Genomic DNA, 18,464 nt, shown 5'->3' on the forward strand with positions numbered 1-18,464 from the left:
TTTGGTGAGCTGGAGTCAACTGTCCTGGCTGTGTTTGCTCCCAGATTCTTGTGTAACCCCAGCCTGCTTGCTAGTGGGGTGGGGTGAGGAGCAGAAAAAGCCTTGACTCTGTGTAAGTACTGCTCAGGAATAATGAATACATTATTCTTCTATCAACAATTCTTCCAGCACAAATCCAAAACATAGCCCCATGCTAGCTGCCATGAAGAAAATTAACTTTACCCCAGCCAAAACCAGGACCAGCTATATTAACACCAGGAAGGATTTGGGCATGTAGTGGTGAAGAGGAGGTGTTTAAAAACAGTATAAAAAGGCTGCATGGCAAACTGTAGCATTTAGATATAAACCTAAAGAAGGAACTTCCTAAGGCTACATAAAGACTGCTGGGAGAAAACACTTAGAAGCTGGCAGTTACTTGACACTGTAGGCTATTGGATCTGAAATATCAGTACCTCATTTCCTCTCCATTTCTGAAGGTCTGAAGGTAACTGTCTAATGTATTACTTTCTATAAGAGTACAGTAAGAAAAACTCTTGACAAAAGACAGAAAGGACTTCTTTTCAGAAGCTTTTGCTATGTTTTTACAACATTGGAGGATTCTGTCAGCAATTTAGAAGCATTTTTGCATATTAAAATGGCACATACTGTACTTCATTAACAGGGACACTGTGAAATTATGAAAAATTTAGAGAAAATTGCAGGATATTTAGAGTTATTTCTTTCTGAAAATATGCAAAGCCCTTTGGGGAAAATGTAAGCAGATGGTGTGCAAAGCATTCATTGTTTTCTTATGTAGCAATAAACAAATACTTTAAACTAAGAATCATAACCCATCTTTAGGAAATCTCATCCTGAATTATACACCAAAACAAAAGACCCGCAAAATCCAGCACACCTTTACATCATCAGTGTTTTGCTTCAACCTTCTCCATTTCTGAGACCATCCTGCCGGGAATCCTACTGACTTGGAGAGAGAGCTCCTGGGACAAGTGCTCATGTGGGTAGTCACCCAGCAAGACACTTCAGAAAACAAACAGAGCCATGACAACTAACAGAGGTAGCAAATCTGTCCTTGTAACTTATGGGGCAGAGGCAGAAGAGGGCAATAGTGTCCGTGCTGCTTCAATGACGAGCCCTAAGGCTTTCTAGCTGTTTACAATGTCTGCATTTTATTCACTGTTTTGTATTGCCTTCTAAATTATAGCATGTGTCAGTTTACATAATTATAAAGTACATTATTTAAAAACACATCCTAAGTTATTTGGATTGAAAGCCATAGTGTTTGTAACAACGAACACCAATTAACTTCAATGACCATAGTATCATCCTGGCAGACCTGAAGAGCTACCATGGTTGTTATTGACTGTCTTCTGTCTAGTGAAGGGAACAACGTCTTACTAAATTTGAAGATCACCGCATGAAAACTTGTATTTGCATATTGACAGCCACTGCTATCATACCCAGTAAGGCAACCAGAGCACAAAAGAGAAGAGGATCCCTTTTCAGAATGAGAAAAAAGTGAAGATACATTTGCAAACGGTTTCTGCAGTGAATCTTACTATTCCTTTAGTAAAGTGGTTTGTTTTTTTTTTCATAGCAGTGTAAAGCAATACTGAAGTCTAATAAAACTGTCAAAACCAAAATCTCACAGTGTTAAATTTTCCTCTGAATCACTTTAACATGAATTTGATGCAATCCCATTAATGTCAGTAACACTGATTTCATGAGTTAATCTAACCAGTGTATCTGAGAGCACATCTTAGGCTACCACACAACAAAGCACTTACTGGTATAGAGTACACTGGTACAAGTGTTCAAAGGGAATATCCCACCCTGTGGAAATAGCACAGATGGTGAACTGAGTTCTGGTGCAGGAAAGAAGCAAGAGGAAAGCCTGCCTGGCAGTGACAGCCCTGGAGAGAGATTCAGGAGATGGATTTTGCCTTGTGCTTTCTTCAGAAATACGTTCCCTCTCTCTACCTCACTTCTCCATGTAGGTTGTAACACTAGCAGTTCCTTTCTCTTATTCTGTTTATATCTGAGGCTAGATTTTGAAGACTCAGTCTTGATCAATAGTGATTCACAAGACAGACAAAGGTATGTAGCTCCTGTGGTGAAACAGGATAGCCTAATGACAGCAAAGATGCAATCAGTTTGCTGGATGGAAAACTCAGGGACTATCATAGCATCCAGCACAATAGAGAATTGAACTCACCTGAGATACTGGGTGCCACACGAACACAAATGGGAAGTTATAAGAGGGGAAGGTTAAAAAGATGACAGAAAGAGCAGTATTCTGAGCAGAGGTGAAAATAAGCAAATCAGATATCAAAATGCAAGTACAGCAGAACTGGAGTCTTCAGCTGCTCAGGTTATGACCCTGCATTGAGTTGTTACCTTGCTATGAATATTAATGTCAACCAAGTGATGAGAAGTAATGTATGGTGTAAGGAATGCTAAGGGGTACATTTAATGCTCCCTTAAATGGAAGGGAGTTATAGTCTTCTGGAGCTTAAAAATACGCCATCAAGACCCTGAAGTCAACAAATAATGTAATTCACAAGTTATAGACACCTCTGGAGATCACCTTGCCCTACCCTTGCTCAGAGGATGTTCAAGGCTGCCCAAAACAACGTCCAGTTGCGTTTTGAATTTGTCCAAGGATGGAGAATGTACAGTCTCTGTGGGCAACATGCTCCAGTGCTCAATCAACTTCATAGTAAAAAAAAGGTTTTATTCTGTTTAAATGGAATTTCCTACACTTCAATTTGTGCCTCTTGGCCTTAAATATGTGTTAAGTAAATAACTAAGTAAATAGTTGAATGAGGCATGATAATCCTGCAGATTTTGGAAAATGAAGTGACAGGCATGCATCTGAATAGGCTAACGTATGTGGATATTGAAAAGCAGGAGCCCAGTATGCAATCTAACAGTAATTGGTTTTCTTAATTTTCTCTTTCTTGTACATTTCCAACTCTCTAACTCCCATATGAGCTGGTGAGCTATTATGTAGAGGCTGCCTATTAGATATAAAGCTTTACAAGCTCATTGTTGATAATGTCAATGTCATGAAAAAAATTCAGGCCAGTTACAATATGTGGTACAAAGCTATCTAAAATTGTAAGTGTGGGCGTTTCAAGCATGGGTCTTATCTCATTTGAAATTGAAATATGTTTGCAGTGCTTGAATGTGGGAAGATTAATTAGCACCTCTGTTTCAAAATAAGAAGGAGTAGAAACCCATCACAAGGAAAAGGGTAAGTGACACTGTAGACAGCTAGGAAGAGAGGGTTTTTCAGCTGGAAAATAGTGCAGAAAAGAAACAAGTGCATCCATTTCTCTAATGTGAAGGCAAAGAAAACAGTATTTGATACTGATTGAGTTTTTCAAAACAATCCCATGGCCACATTTTTCTTAATTGCCAAATAGTAGGAACCTTAGATATTCAATTCATTCTCAGGAACCTACAGATTTAATAATATTTCAAGATATTTGCTTTCCCAGATTCCAGCTCTCAATTCCTCCAAGTAGGTAAAATGAATGAAGCTAGAAGGTAAGCAAACAAACAACAAGCCGTCATGCATATTATGGCACATTTCACTCTGATGTACTTTGGTGAAAGACTGGAATGCATTAAGCAGCCCTAGGTGTCATTTTAAAGTAGCTCTCTGTTGTAGTTTAGGAAATAGAAGCTGCAATTTCATTATTTCATCTTTTTTTTGTATGATCCTTTACTGGTTAGGAACAGTTGCCTTTGATATCTCATATAGGATCACTCACAGATGCTTCTTTTATTCTTCATAAAAGCAATATCAAGACACTGGTAGTTGGTACTCCCTTCATTTACTATCAAAGGTTCTTAATATAATTTACTAAAATAACATTGAAAAGCAGTCTTCTTTCAGTGGGATGACTTTGTTAATGGGGTTTGGAGATAAGAAAGTAGGTACCTATATCCTGTCTTACAGCAACAAGATGAAAGAGACATATTCAAACCTTCAAACCCCTGCTATCACACAGGTGATTCTCTATCTTGCTTCAGGTAGCTCGGAAACACTGAAGGGTTGTATTTAGATCAATGTTTGCACTGCTTAACCCAGATTGACAAGACAAAATATTCTGAACTGTAATTTATTACAGGAAGTGATATGGTAAGATATCATATTTACATAAAAAAAAAACCCAATTGGAATTATGATTGTGCAGGAAGTAGAAATTCCCGTCACAAAAAAAAAATTCCACACAGGAATATCTACATGAGCACCCTTCCCAATTTAATTTTCCCTCCTACCTGGATTCCTACCTTCTCCTTTTTAGGAATCTGAGGGAAAAGTGCCCCAAAGTGCCCATTTTGCACATGCATCTTAACAATAGGAAAGTCTATCTTTGAAAAAGAGCTTGATTTCCCCTACAAACAAATTCTTTTTTAAAAGAAGTTTGCAAAAGCCTTAGTGATATTTGCTACATAAATTAGTTAAATCTGAATTTTGCATAGCATATGAAAAATCTGGAGTCTCAAATTCTTTTGCAGCAAATATTCCATATTTCACTTTAATCTGTTGAGAAGAAAAGTTAGTGAAATGGCATATTGTGTATGTACTGTGCACAAAGCTTCCCTGAATTGACTGTTACGGGTTTTTTTTTTCAGCTAATATAAGCCCTACAGGGGCAATTTAGCTTAGTCAAAGTCAAGCTGCCTTCTATCAGCCCCGTATATCTTTAACAACCATAATAATTCCTGAAATTGAACATGTTTTGTAGTATCTTGATAGTGCTGATGTTGAACAAAGCAAATAAGTCAGTTTGATTCTCCTAAATTCAGATTAATCTACAAAGCATAAAGTAATAAAAACATTATTTTGACTAACAAACTGAGCAGATGCGACAGCAGTTGTCAGGGGAAAGCATGTGTCATGCACATACATAAATTCACCACAGCAACCAGCTGTAACATTTCATAGCAGCTCTTCTTTCTTCGCAGGAGTGCCTTCCTTCAGGATTGTTTTGGGAAGACAGAAGGGTGGAAGAAATGAAAAACTAAAAGGCTTGAATTGCTTAGAAAGAAGAAATATTTAAATGGCATCTTAGGAAGATAAATAGTGGAAAGAGGCCGTGAGATGAGTTCCCTTAGTGAAAGTTACCAGTTTGCTGTGAAGGGCTGTCCCATAAAAGCTGTATGCATTGGAAGTCAGTTATCCACAGGACAAAATTTAAGTGTACCTGTACAGCTTTCTCTAAGATTTAGTTGGAAGGCAGCATCTATCTTAAAACATGTATCTAGCAAAGTGTGTGGAACAGTCAGTTCAAGTTTCCCAGTTCCTTGTGGGCTTGTGCTAATACATTCTCTAGTGACCAAGTAAATACTTAAGTTTAACAGATTTGAAGGCTAAAAAGTCCTATCAAAAGAAACAATCAAACTTATTTTCTAGGAACACGAAGACTCATATGGTTTGAGGTGAGGTTTGAGCTTAGGATGCCAATATTTGTCAGACTAGGGAGAGGTGTATAACCACCACACACGAACATTGCATTTCACCAGAAGCAGGCACAGTCTCACAGACAGAAATATACTGTTGCTGAGTAATCTTCCTAACTAAGATGAACTTGGGGCCTGTCCTCTTCAATATCTTTATTGATGATCTGGATGAGGGCATTGAGTGCACCCTCAGTAAGTTCGCAGATGACACCAAATTGGCTGGGAGTGTGGATCTGCCTGGGGGTAGCGAGGCCCTACAGAGGGATCTGGACAGGCTGGAGAGCTGGGCTGAAGCCAATGGGATGAGGGTCAACAAGACCAAATGCTGAGTCCTGCACTTCGGCCACAACAACCCCAGGCAGCGCTATAGGCTTGGGGCGGAGTGGCTGGAGGACTGTGTGGAGGAAACGGACCTGGGGGTACTGATTGATGCTTGGCTGAGCATGAGCCGACAGTGTGCCCGGGTGGCCAAGAAGGCCAACGGCATCCTGGCTTGCATCAAAACCAGTGTTACTAGCAGGAACAGGGAGGTAATTGTCCCCCCGTACTCGGCACTGGTGAGGCCGCACCTCGAGTACTGTGTTCAGTTTTGGGCCCCTCACTGCAAGAAAGACATTGAGGCCCTGGAACGCGTTCAGAGGAGGGCTACGAAGCGGGTGAGGGGTCTGGAGCACAGGCCTTATGAGGAGCGGCTGAGGGAGCTGGGATTGTTCAGTCTGGAGAAGAGGAGGCTCAGGGGAGACCTTATAGCTCTCTATAACTTCCTGAAGGGAGGTTGTAGTGAGCTAGGGGTCGGCCTTTTCTCTCGTGTAGACAGTGATAGAACTAGAGGCAATGGTTTCAAGCTGCGCCAGGGGAGATTCAGGCTGGATATTAGGAAATATTACTTCTCGGAAAGGGTAGTCAGGCACTGGAATGCACTGCCCAGGAAGGTGGTGGAGTCACCGATCATGGGGGTGTTCAAGAAACGTTTGGATGTTGTGTTGAGGGATATGATTTAGCTGAGAAGTATTGGTGATGGTTGGACTGGATGATCTTTTAGGTCTTTTCCAATCTTGATAATTCTGTGATTCTGTGATTCTGTGAACTGGAAAAAAAACCCAACAAACCAAGACAGAGAGAGAGAGAAAAAAAAAAAATATAATACTCCTGGTATCCAAGATATTAAATTAGGTCATGTATTTTTTCATCCAATAGTTTTTATTCTATAGAAATCTAAAGAAATTTTTAAGAAGAGAAGCTTGGTAAGATTCTAAGCTGCAGAAGAAATGTCATGCTATACAGAAAGACACAAGACTAATTAGCCTCATTTTCAGAGGATTATGATAATGACTTGTGGTTATGTAATCAATTTCTTATTTGGGTGTGCTCTTAAAATATTATATGGCCTTTTTATTTCTGTGTTTGTTTTTTTTTTTTGAGAGAGAGAATGGTAACTGTGTGTGTGTGACAAAGAGGAAGAGAGATTCTGTAAATACATATGTAATATTTATATACATGTATACATTATAAAGTAGCTGTAGCAGCACAGAAAAATATTCTTCACAACACATATTTTCAAACTTTCTAAATATTTCAACTTGTTACTTTTTTAAAAAAAAATAATTACAAGGACCTTCTAAAAACCTGATAACTTACTTTGTAGACCATAGCAAAGTTTATAGCCGTATGACAGTTTAATTTGTGAATTTAAGTGGAGATTATTTTTTAAAAATTTTTACATACCACAGAGAATGAATGTAAAGGAAATCTTATCGTTCATGTCAGAAAACATAACTTCTCTCCTTTAACGGGTTAGAGTACTGCAGCACTACCCCAGACAGGGTCACACAGGACTTGTTCATTCAAATGGAGCCTTTTGTACTGCTGAGGTTTCTTTTGTCTGTGAGAAAAAGGAAGGAGCATTTCCACTGCCAAGATTGTTTGGTTTTTCTGCCAGGTAGACTGATCTCCTGACAAGGAACTTGTAATATCTGAAATATCAGTGACTGCCATCAGGGACTAGAAATTATTTAGAGGAGAAAAAGATGTGAAGTAGGACAAAAGCAAGTAAAGCATTGCAGTCACCAACATAAAAAAATAGCAGGCAGTATACTTCCTCACCTGCATTTTTATTCTCAGTCATGCTATACATTCATTGTCTTGTTTTATCTGTCTTAGTGGAGGTAAGTTTGCAACTGTACTACAGAGGTGAAAAAGTATCCCTCTAATTAACTTTGTATTGTAAGTTAATGAATTGTTTATGGACTGCTGGTTAGAGGACAAAAAGGACAAAGTATTTTTTTTTAACTAATGGCAGGCATAAAATAGCAGCATTCTTCTCCACCCAGCCTTTCCCAAAGAAAGTGCCCTGTGTAAGGAGAAGGCACATGCTAGCAGCATTTGCTAATCAAGTGACAAAGATATTGAGTTGAGAAGTTATAAAGGAGGAGACACCATATTTACCTTTTTCAGCAATCTAGTTCAAATGAACGTTACATGTTCCAGTCAAAGAGGACAGAAAAAGTTAAGGGAAAAAAAAAAAGCTAACATAATGGGTGGAAGCAAACCAAAGATTTATTAACCTGGAGACAATGGGCATATTAGATCACAAAGGAGTGAAATTCTGGCCCTCTGTAAGCCACCAAGGCTTGCCTCAATTTTCAGTGGTTCTAGGACTTTATCTGGTGTGCTAACGACAGTTGAACTGTTATATAAAATGAAAGAAACACATTGCTTAGTGAAAAACTGTAATCCAAACCAGTCTCTTTTCTCTCTCCAGATATAAATGAAAGTTTGCCATACAAAGGAAAAACCACCAGAACTATAATTATTGTTTTGAAAACACTGACTTTGCAGGCGTACCTGTACACTTGAAGAATATTCGTTGTAAGACAGTCTATAAGCCACTGGCTACAGAGCATCATTGGAGGTAACAATGGTCCTTGAAAATATACGGTGAAAACTTGGTTTTGCAAAGATTTCACACCATGGATTAAGGAACGTGAGACTGAAACCACAGGGCACTTGTACCAGCATCACTCATTGCAGGGATTGACTCATACGCACCTCCATCCATTTGGAGGCAAGACGCACCGTGGCTGTTTGTGACTTTAACCCAACAGCTGCTATTTCTGAAAATGCTCCTAGAGGGATGACTTTTGAAGGTTTAGAAAACAGGACAGAATTAAAATCTGACTGGAGAAACAATCCACTGCCAAGGAACACAGTGCCTGGAGCAATTCAAATAAAACTTCTTTCAGATGTCACTTATATTGTTGCAGACTCCCATAAAGATAAAGCCTGACCTATTTTTCTTTTGTTTCAAAACTTGTTCCCTTTGACATTTTGTTACTGTTGTAATTACTGCCTCTCTCTCGTTTCCCCCCCCCCGCTCTGGCATTCGTTATTGAGGCATGTTCATGCTGTACTTTCACCTCCTCATCTCTGCTGCCCAAAAGGCATCTGGCGGGACCCACCAGGAGTCTGACATGGCATGTTGGCTTTGGCTGGGATGGAGTTAATTTTCCCTATAGTATGGGGATGTGTTTTGGACTTGTGCTGGAAACAGTGCTAATAACACAGGGATGTTTTAGTTATTGCTGAGTAGTACTTACAGAGAGTCAAGGCCTTTTATGCCTCTCACCCCACCCCACCAGTGAACAGGCTGGGGGTGCATAATCTGGGAGGGGATACAGCCAGGACAGGTGACTCCAGCTGACCAAAGGGACATTTTATACCATATGACTTCATGTCCAGCATATAAAGATGAGGGAAGAAGAAGGAAGGGGCAGATGTTCAGCATTATGGTGTTTGTCTTCCCAAGTAACTATTTCGCTTGATGGAGCCCTGCTTTCCTGGAGATGGCTGAACGCTTGCCCAGTGATGGAAAGCTGTGAATTAATTCCTTTGCTTGCTTTGCTTGTGTGCACACATTTTGCTTTACCTATTAAACTGTCTTTATCTCAACCTATGAGTTTTCTCACTTTTACCCTTCCAATTCTGCCCCTTCATCCCGCCAGGAGGGAGTGAGTGAGTGGCTATGGGGTGCTTAGTTTCCAGCTGAGGTTAAACCAGAACAAATGGCCAGAAACACTACAGTTGTCCTGCTTTGCTGGAGATGGCAGGGTGTATGGATTAAGATGGATGGAAGCTTCCCTTTAATCAGGTGCAACCACCACCTTTGTCAACAAAACAAGGCAAATGACATTTCATTGCATATTTACCTCCACACTTTGCTTGAACCTTGAAACTAGAAAGCTGCTTCCTGGTTTAGCAAGCTACAGACATGTTAGTCCAAGGCACACTCTACACAGTGTCACCATACGTGATGCTGTTACAGCTACATGAAATATTTAAAAAAAAACATAGCTGCATTCAGAGAGCAGACTGACGATGGCAAAACAGGTTTCTGACATCACCTTTCTGGATAAATTCACAAGCCTGCATAGATTTCCCCTTCCCTGCCTTCCCAATGGTCTACCACTCTCTACTGTTCTTCAGTCTCTTCCCCTTTGCCTCTGTACAGTAGCAAGACATTCTACCACATTTGAGAATTTTTTCAGACACATAGTAATATATACATGTATTTAGAAAAAAAATATTTTAAGCCTTGCTTAAAAGTATTGCTTAGATAGCTGAACAACTAGAAACAGAGAAGGTGGAGGAAGTAGGGTTTTGAAGAAAATACATTTCACCCTTGAATGCATCTATAGTTAGAAAGCAGTACTTATCAGCTCCATAAAAAAATGAGTTTGTGTAATCTTACTGGTGGGAAAAGGTCTTACTTGACAGCTTGAAGGAAAGTGGCAGGCAACTTGGCTTTTCAGAAGGATTGTTGCCATTATTTTGGTTTGCTGCACTGCATGCTCTTAAGCATATATATTACTATCACTGTTGGTAGGAGATTGTTGGCACAGGGATGCATTTAGATTGCATTTTTGTCTGGACAGGCAGAAGAGGAAAGGGTTGTTTTCTGCATAAAACCTTAGAAGGGAGTTTTTTCCATTTCCCTTCCCACTCTTTCTTTGCTGTGTTCACACAAGAGAGGACTGATGCTCTTCTCTTGCATAAAATGCTGGGATGGTGGGCAGGTTTCTCCTCTATTGAACAGGCCACTGTCATTGCACTGGGTCCCTGGCCAGCATTTGCCTCTCCTAGGAGGGAGGTTTTGTTTGGAGAGGGAATTCTGATCAGAGGCGGGCAGTGGGTACAGACAGTTGGCACTTTCTCTGCTACCTACGCAGCTTAATACGCCTGCCTGCACCATCATTCAGGGAAGCCTGGGTTTGACAGAAGCCCAGCCTGGAAAGGGAAATGCTCACTCCTCTCTCTTTTCCTCTGCCTTTCAGAAGGCTATTCCCTAAAACATGGTGACCCTTGAGGAGGAGGAAAAGAGCAGGTCAGCATTTCCACCTCTGTGGAAGGATGTGTTCTGCACCCTTGATTCCCCTATGAAAGCTGACATTATCTGGGATAGTTCACTATGTGCTGCAAAAGACATCTAGAGGCACCAGTGTTCCCTCATTTGCTCTGCCCAGACCACTATAGTGCAAATAATTCACAATAGAATAACAGAGAGCAATCAGGCTCACTGTATCTGCATCACCATGGCAATGGCTGCACTAGTAGAAATTAAGAAAACTTACCATACAGAAATCCAAAAAGGATTAAAAAAAAATCCTTCTCCAATATGTCTATATTACCTTCACTGTCCCATTACAGCCTCTGTGATGATAAATTTTCCTGTCAGACAGAGGAGCAGAGTCTCCATAAATCCCATTTGAGTATATTCCTTACCTGTGGGAAGCTAAAACATTCAAATGCAGCTCTCTTCAGTATATGATTTCCAACCAAAAACATCCATTTGTACCTCTGAAAACCTCTACTTGAAGACATCTCTGAGTCATGTGTGAGTCAGTATGTAGTTCCATGTCCAGGGATCTGTCAAAGTGGATTCTGCCTTTCATTAAGTATTATCTCATTACCATGGAGAATAATGTAATAGTGAGACTAATTTTATACACAGAAGAACGTAGCAAATACTCACATGCCAAATCCAAACAGAGGTAAAACAATTAAAGAAGTATGTAACATGGGAAGAGCACAATTACACTTTGACTGGAACAAGGAGTTCTCCTTTACTCACAGCTTTTCATCTGGGAAGCAAACAAACTCAATATTAAGATTCAGAAAATCACTCCACCCTTGCTCTTAAATAATGTGCTCGCCCCTCTTTACACAGCAGCTATCACTTCTAGTTGCAACTGAAAGGAGATGTGTAAAAACCATTAATAAAGCATTTCACAAGGCTGAAAGCATCTTCTTAATGTTGTCCAGTAAAGGCACAAGTAAGGAGCCTTCTCTTAGAGTCCTGTCCATGGCAAAAGCTTCAGATTCGACCTTCCAGTGGACTGTAATTGCCTAACACCTAATTTAAGAGTAAACACTTAAGAGAAATCTAGGGCATTTCAGTGACAAGAAAAGCTACTAATCACTACTGTGAGGCTGAAAATGTTGATGTCTTCATTTTCACCTGTAGTAACACAGTACCCTAAGCAGAGATTCCCAGAACAGTGAGGAACTACAGAAACATATAATTTATCATGCAAAATTTCATGACCATTAACAAAGCAAATGTTCAAATTCGGTTACAGAGAACCCTCTGCCATGAAAGCATAACACCTGCTTAAGTGATTTCCTAAGACATTAATATACTCGCAAAGCATGACTCTGCCATGAAAAGCTTAAAATATCTATGTATAATATAAAAGGTCCAGTGGAGAAGTAAGAATAATGAGAACCTATTGTGATCCTTGAAAGCACTGTTTACAGCATATGTAATATCTTTTTTCGAATGCCCTATGTGGAAGCACATTTGAGTACGTCAAGTGGTAATAATTAAGGCCAAAGCCAAGTTTCTGTAATGTTGTGCATGTCTGGAAAACAAAACAAAACAAAAAAAAAACAAAAAACCAACAAAGTAAAGCAAAACAAAACCAAATAACTTTGTAACTCATCCTCTTGGGAGGTCACCGAAACCTTGAAAAGCAACAGCTAAAGGATGAACAAAAGATCTGTCTCTTACCTGAGCCCCAGGCTGACTAGAACCACTCCTGAGAAATTCTGTATTTGGTGATAAAAGTGGCCAGAAGGCCAACCGCATCCTGGGCTGCATCAAGAAGAACGTGGCCAGCAGGTCGAGGGAGGTGATTCTCCCCTTCTACTCTGCCCTGGTGAGACCCCGCCTGGAGTACTGTGTCCAGTTCTGGAGCCCCAAACATAAGAAGGACATGGACCTGTTGGAGAGGAGGAGGGCCAGAGGAGGGCCACGAAGATGATCAGAGGGCTGGAGCACCTCTCCTATGAGGACAGGCTGAGAGAGTTGGGGCTGTTCAGGCTGGAAAGAGGAGGCTCTCGGGAGACCTGATAGCGGTCTTCCAGTACCTCAAGGGGGCCTACGGGAAAGATGGGGAAAAAAAGCAGGGCCTATCCTGTTGTGATAGGACAAGGGGTAGTGGCTTTAAAATAGAGAGAGGTAGATTTAGATTAGATATAAGGAAAAAAAAATTTAACAATGAGGGTTTTAGAACACTGGCACAGGTTGCCCAGAGTGGTGGTGGATGCCCCATTCCTGGGAACATTCAAGGCCAGGTTGGATGAAGCTCTGAGCAACCTGATCTAGTCGGGGATGTCCCTGCTCCTTGCAGGGGGGTTGGACTAGATTACCTTTGAAGGTCCCTTCCAATCCTAACCATTCTATGATTCTATGAAAAAAAAAGACCCCAAACCCTGACATCAGAGGATTCAATGAATCAGACACATTAAGGTAAATTTTAAAAGATGTAAATAGTACAGATTGAAGACACTAAATCACTGGCATAGATTTCTGCAAGGCAAATTGGCCATGATGAATTAAAATGCACCATGGTGAGAAAGACTGACTGTCAATATTTGTTAATGGAGAAGGATATACCTGACTGTTGTTTGTCCAGTCACTCATATTACCAAACTGTCTATTAAGACATCGTTTAGAGATTCAGTTACTTCCTTGTCCCACATGAAAGCGAAGCTGTAATAGACAAGAGTAGGCTTTGGACATCTGCAAGTACATGAGAAGATGGAGTTGAGTCTAAGGTTTCTGGTTTGCCAGGGTCACTTGTCACTGTTGCTCCTCCATTTAAAAAGAGATTTTCAACACAGTCCTGGGAATTCAAACACTAAATTTCCTTTGAAATTCTGGGGCTATACCATTTTGAAAATCTCGTCTGAAAGATTAAGCAGTAATGAGCACTAAACACTTTGCCTAATCTAAGGCTTGGGTGATGCTAAGGACTCTTCTGTAATGCTAAAGCCATACATGTGAATAGAGAGCATTTAGAAGAAAAAAATCTCCCTAGTTTACCAAATTGCCAATATTGCTGAAACATGTGTTGATCCTGGGACTGAAATCAAACTTCAAAGATATGAAACAAGCCCAGATCTTGCTAAATAGTATGTCAAGTTGACTCCTCTTACAATTCAGATGGAATTATACTGTACAGAACATCTCCAGTTACTGTATCTAGCTTAAATGTGATGAACTCCAGTGCTCCAGTTTCTTCCCCACTCTCCAGAAACTATTTCATGTTCTAATTGACCACAGTTACAGATTTTGTCTGGTTTTTATCCTCCATTCTTCTTTCACTGAGTTTTATCCCATTACTTCTTATTATTTCTCCCTAAAATACTCTAAACAATTCTCACACCTATTTTACCATGCAGAAGAAGAATTTTACTGTTCAGATACTAAATATATTGTTTAAATATTAAACAGTGCTGTTTTTCTCTTTACTGTTAAACCAGTTTGAAAGCAGGATTTAAATTGTTTTAAAAATCTCTAACGCTGGGCTCCTGTACAACTGGTGTCAGAAATCTTACCATTTTTCCTTCTGCAGCAGGCTAACTGTGCTATCACTTTCATGAGGGATGATTCTTTATTGTTAGAGCTAGGGTGTGCCACACTCACATAGCAAATGATTTTATAATGCTGCATTAACACATTCAGAAGCTTTGTTCTTTTTTTACCCCAAACAAAACAGCATTACATACGTATTTCTAGTTGTAATCAGTCGCCTCGTGACTTCACAATCCCATTATGATACAGAGATGAGATTGTGAAGTGGTGGAATATGAATATGAGTGTTCTGTGAAATTTTTCATGCAGACTATGAGAATATCCACTGAGACAACTTCCTCATCTTCTTTTAAAACCTCAAATATTTAAACATGGGTTAAAGACAATTTTTTCTTCCTTAATCTTTTCTTACTGGAGAAGGAATGTTTCATTTGAAACTTCCCAAGAGCAATCTTCAAATTCCCTTGAACTCTTAATTTTGGTTGATGTGTTTATATCCAAAAAGAAGGGACATAATTGTATATGCATTTTTCAACATGGTAGAAATCTTTCCACACTTGTTGTCTTGTTCTTAGAAGTTGGGGTCAAAATCTCAAGACCTCTGCTTCTAATCAGAAAGAAAAAAGCCCCCAGTTTAATGTCATATGCAAACCCTGCAGAAACTGAATCTTAATTCAGGAGAGGGCTTCTGGAAGGCTTTATTCTGCTTTGGTTCAGCACAGTGAAAAAACTTAACGTGATTTAAAATGGCAGTGCAGTGGATCTCAGGTTAGCTGGCCTGATGCTAGCAGAATAAGGGCTTGTGAATATTTTTAACATACCAGGGCCCTAATACTACCTAATCATACTTAAACTCTGGGATTTGTTAACACAGAAAACTTTGAAACTGTTTGGCACTCATATGTGCATATATTGATTTAAGTATAATATAAAGCTAACAAAGAATACATGACTTTAAGGTTATGTATTCTTCAATACAGTAGTCTGGATAGCAAATATCAAAACTACTCAGTACAATTTCTGCAGGAATACTGGGAACCATACAAATAACCACATTTGTATCTCCTGTTCTTTTGTTAATTACTTGAAAAGTTCCGGACTATTGGTTTGAAGGAGAAATATTAGCTTTAGGGACTATACTGCCAGCAGCAGGTATTATGTATACTTGGTTCATTATTTGGGCTCCTAAATATTATCATACTACAAATAAAACTACTAAAATCCCCCCAAAGCTAAGTTCATTTGGTTTTGAGTTCTGCTATTACAATTAGATGATTCAACAGCTCAGCTCAAAACATCTGATTTGAAGCCTGGATAAATCAAGAGATGGTAAACACTGTGCTTTTTGTTGGTAACTCCAGTCCAGCCAAGGTCAGTAATGAAAGAAAGCCATAAATAAGTGACAGGGGTCCAGTATGCCAGAATGTGTTACATAATTTCATTTAAATTATTACAAATGTCATCAGCTCTGTAGTTTGGCAGGCAGAAAAGAAAGACTAGAGTACTATGAATAATGGATTTTGGGGCTCTTTTAGGTGAAGCAAAAAAAAATTGAAACAAAAAAAATCAATTTATGTCAACACAAAATACTTTGTTGACTAAAGACAAAACGTTTTGTTTCATTTTGGGCCAAATGAAATGTTTCATTTGACCAGACAGGAAACATCATTTTTAATTTTGAAGTTACTGTACTAGATGACGTCTCATAAGGCCCCCATCACTTTGGAACAAAAATAAAAATGGAGCATTCGTTTTAAAAAAAAATAAAGAAGTTTCTTTAAAGAAACCTAGGATGACTATTATTTGGGCACCAGAAGATGTCTCTGCCTGAACTGCTATCAGACCCCTGGCATGGAGGCCCCTGGTGCCCCCTTGCACCTGCCTTGCTCCCTGGACAGGACAGTGGGATGGTTCTGTCTGCCAGGTCCTGCCCTCCCATGCCAAGGGGAGACCCCAATGCTTCTGGCACCCACCAGCCCCTGCAATGCTCTGGCATGGACATTTTCTAATTCTCCTCTTTCACACTTCTGCGGTTTGGAAAAACACATTGCTGATTTCCCCATGAGTACAGGGATTGCTGCTTCCTTTTGAAGCAGCTTTGGTGATTTGTATCTAATGAGACAGTAATAACAAAAAAGTATGCTCAGGCCTAGAAATTATGGAGCTCAGGGTTATATTCTCAGTGAGTCACTGACTCAAGTTTTCCACATTGCAAAGTGTAGATAAGCCTCATCTACATATCCACCCCATCCAATGAATTTTCTAGAGCTTTGTTAAATGATTGTAGAGTGCACTGAGCTCCTTGACTAAAAGTTGGAAAGAGTGATCAACAATACTGACAATCCAGAGGTACATTTTTACCACAGAAAGAACAGAGATGTAGGAAAAAAAGCCCCCCTAGACACGTCATATGTGAATTTCATCTTTTGTCTGAGCAGTCTTCTAGTATCTTGGCAACTCCCTTTCCCTGTGGATTTCTCTTCTCTTCCCTGCATACTCCTCTTCTGTATACGGTTTTCAAAACAGCCACAGCAGAAAGCCATGCTCAGTTCCCTGCTGCTCCCTTGTCTTATGCTGTCACCAAAACAGCCTTTGGTCCTGAGTCCATTACAGTGACATTCAGTTCACCAAAAACTCATCCTTGTACTTGAGTTTTTCTTCTTATCTAGCTCTTGAACTGACAGCTAAGGTTTGATAGTGGACACTGAAACACTGTGCAGGGCAATCAGACATGCCAGCAGTGCATCTCTGCTCCTCACTAGTGGAGAAGATGAAAGCATCACTCTCACGCTATTCCACATAGTGTTCAATTTTCAAAGACTTACCAGAACAATTGTGTTTATCCTGGTGGTGAGGTTGACATAGAAAAGATGTTGGTACAAAAAGAGGGAGTCTATGTGGCTTTTCCACAGAGTAGAGTGAAAATCTAGACTTTGATGTCAGACTAAATAAATAAATAAATAGATAGATAGATTCATATTTATATGTTTCAAAACCAGATTTCAACACATTTCATAGTGAACTCAAAGACAGAATAGAAAAAAAGGTAGTGTCTTCAGTAAAGTCCATCCAAAGCCAACTGAAACTAGGGATAAAAATGTTTCTTTCTATACAGTATTAGGAATTAGGTGAAAAAAGTTGTAACCAAAGGCAGTCTTCACTGGATCTTGCATGCTTTATGGGATCCTTTGACAACTAAACTGCAGAAATGTCTAACGAGGCTTGTTTATTTATAGAATCATAGAGTCATAGAATGGTTAGGGTTGGAAGGCACCTTCAAAGTTCATCTAGTCCAACCCCTCTGCAAGGAGCAGGAACATCCCCAACTAGATCAGGTTACTCAGAGCCTCATCCAGCCTGGCCTTGAACGTTTCCAGGGATGGGGCATCCACCACCTCTCTGGGCAACCTGTGCCAGTGTTTTACAACTCGCATTGTAAAAAAATTTTTCCTAATTTCCAATCTAAATCTACCCCCCTCTATTTTAAAACCACTGCCCCTCATGCTATCACAACAGGCCCTACTAAACAGCCTCTCCCCATCTTTCTCGTAGGCCCCCTTGAGGTACTGGAAGACCACTATCAGGTCTCCCCGGAGCCTCCTCTTCTCCAGGCTGAACAGCCCCAACTCTCTCAGCCTGTCCTCATAGGAGAGGTGCTCCAGCCCTCTGATCATCTTTGTGGCTCTCCTCTGGACCTTCTCCAGCTGGTCTATGTCCTTCTTATGTTTGGGGCTCCAGAACTGGACACAGTACTCCAGGTGGGGTCTCACCAGGGCAGAGTAGAAGGGGAGAATCACCTCCCTCGACCTGCAGGCTACGCTCCTCTTGATGCAGCCCAGGATGCGGTTGGCCTTCTGGGCCGCAAGGGCGCATTGCCGGCTCATGTTGAACTTCTTGTCCACCAGCACTCCCAAGTCCTTCTCCTCAGGGCTGCTCTCAATCCATTCTCCACCCAGCCTGTATTTGCCCCTGGGATTGCCATGACCCAGGTGCAGGACCTTGCACTTAGCCTGATTGAACTTCATGAAGTTGGCATGGGCCCACCTCTCCAGCCTGTCAAAGTCCCTCTGGATGGCATCCCTCCCTTCCAGCATGTCGACGGCACCACACAACT

The sequence above is a fragment of the Chlamydotis macqueenii genome, chromosome Z, assembly GCF_036417535.1.
Source record: "Chlamydotis macqueenii isolate bChlMac1 chromosome Z, bChlMac1.mat, whole genome shotgun sequence".
NCBI lineage: Eukaryota > Metazoa > Chordata > Aves > Otidiformes > Otididae > Chlamydotis > Chlamydotis macqueenii.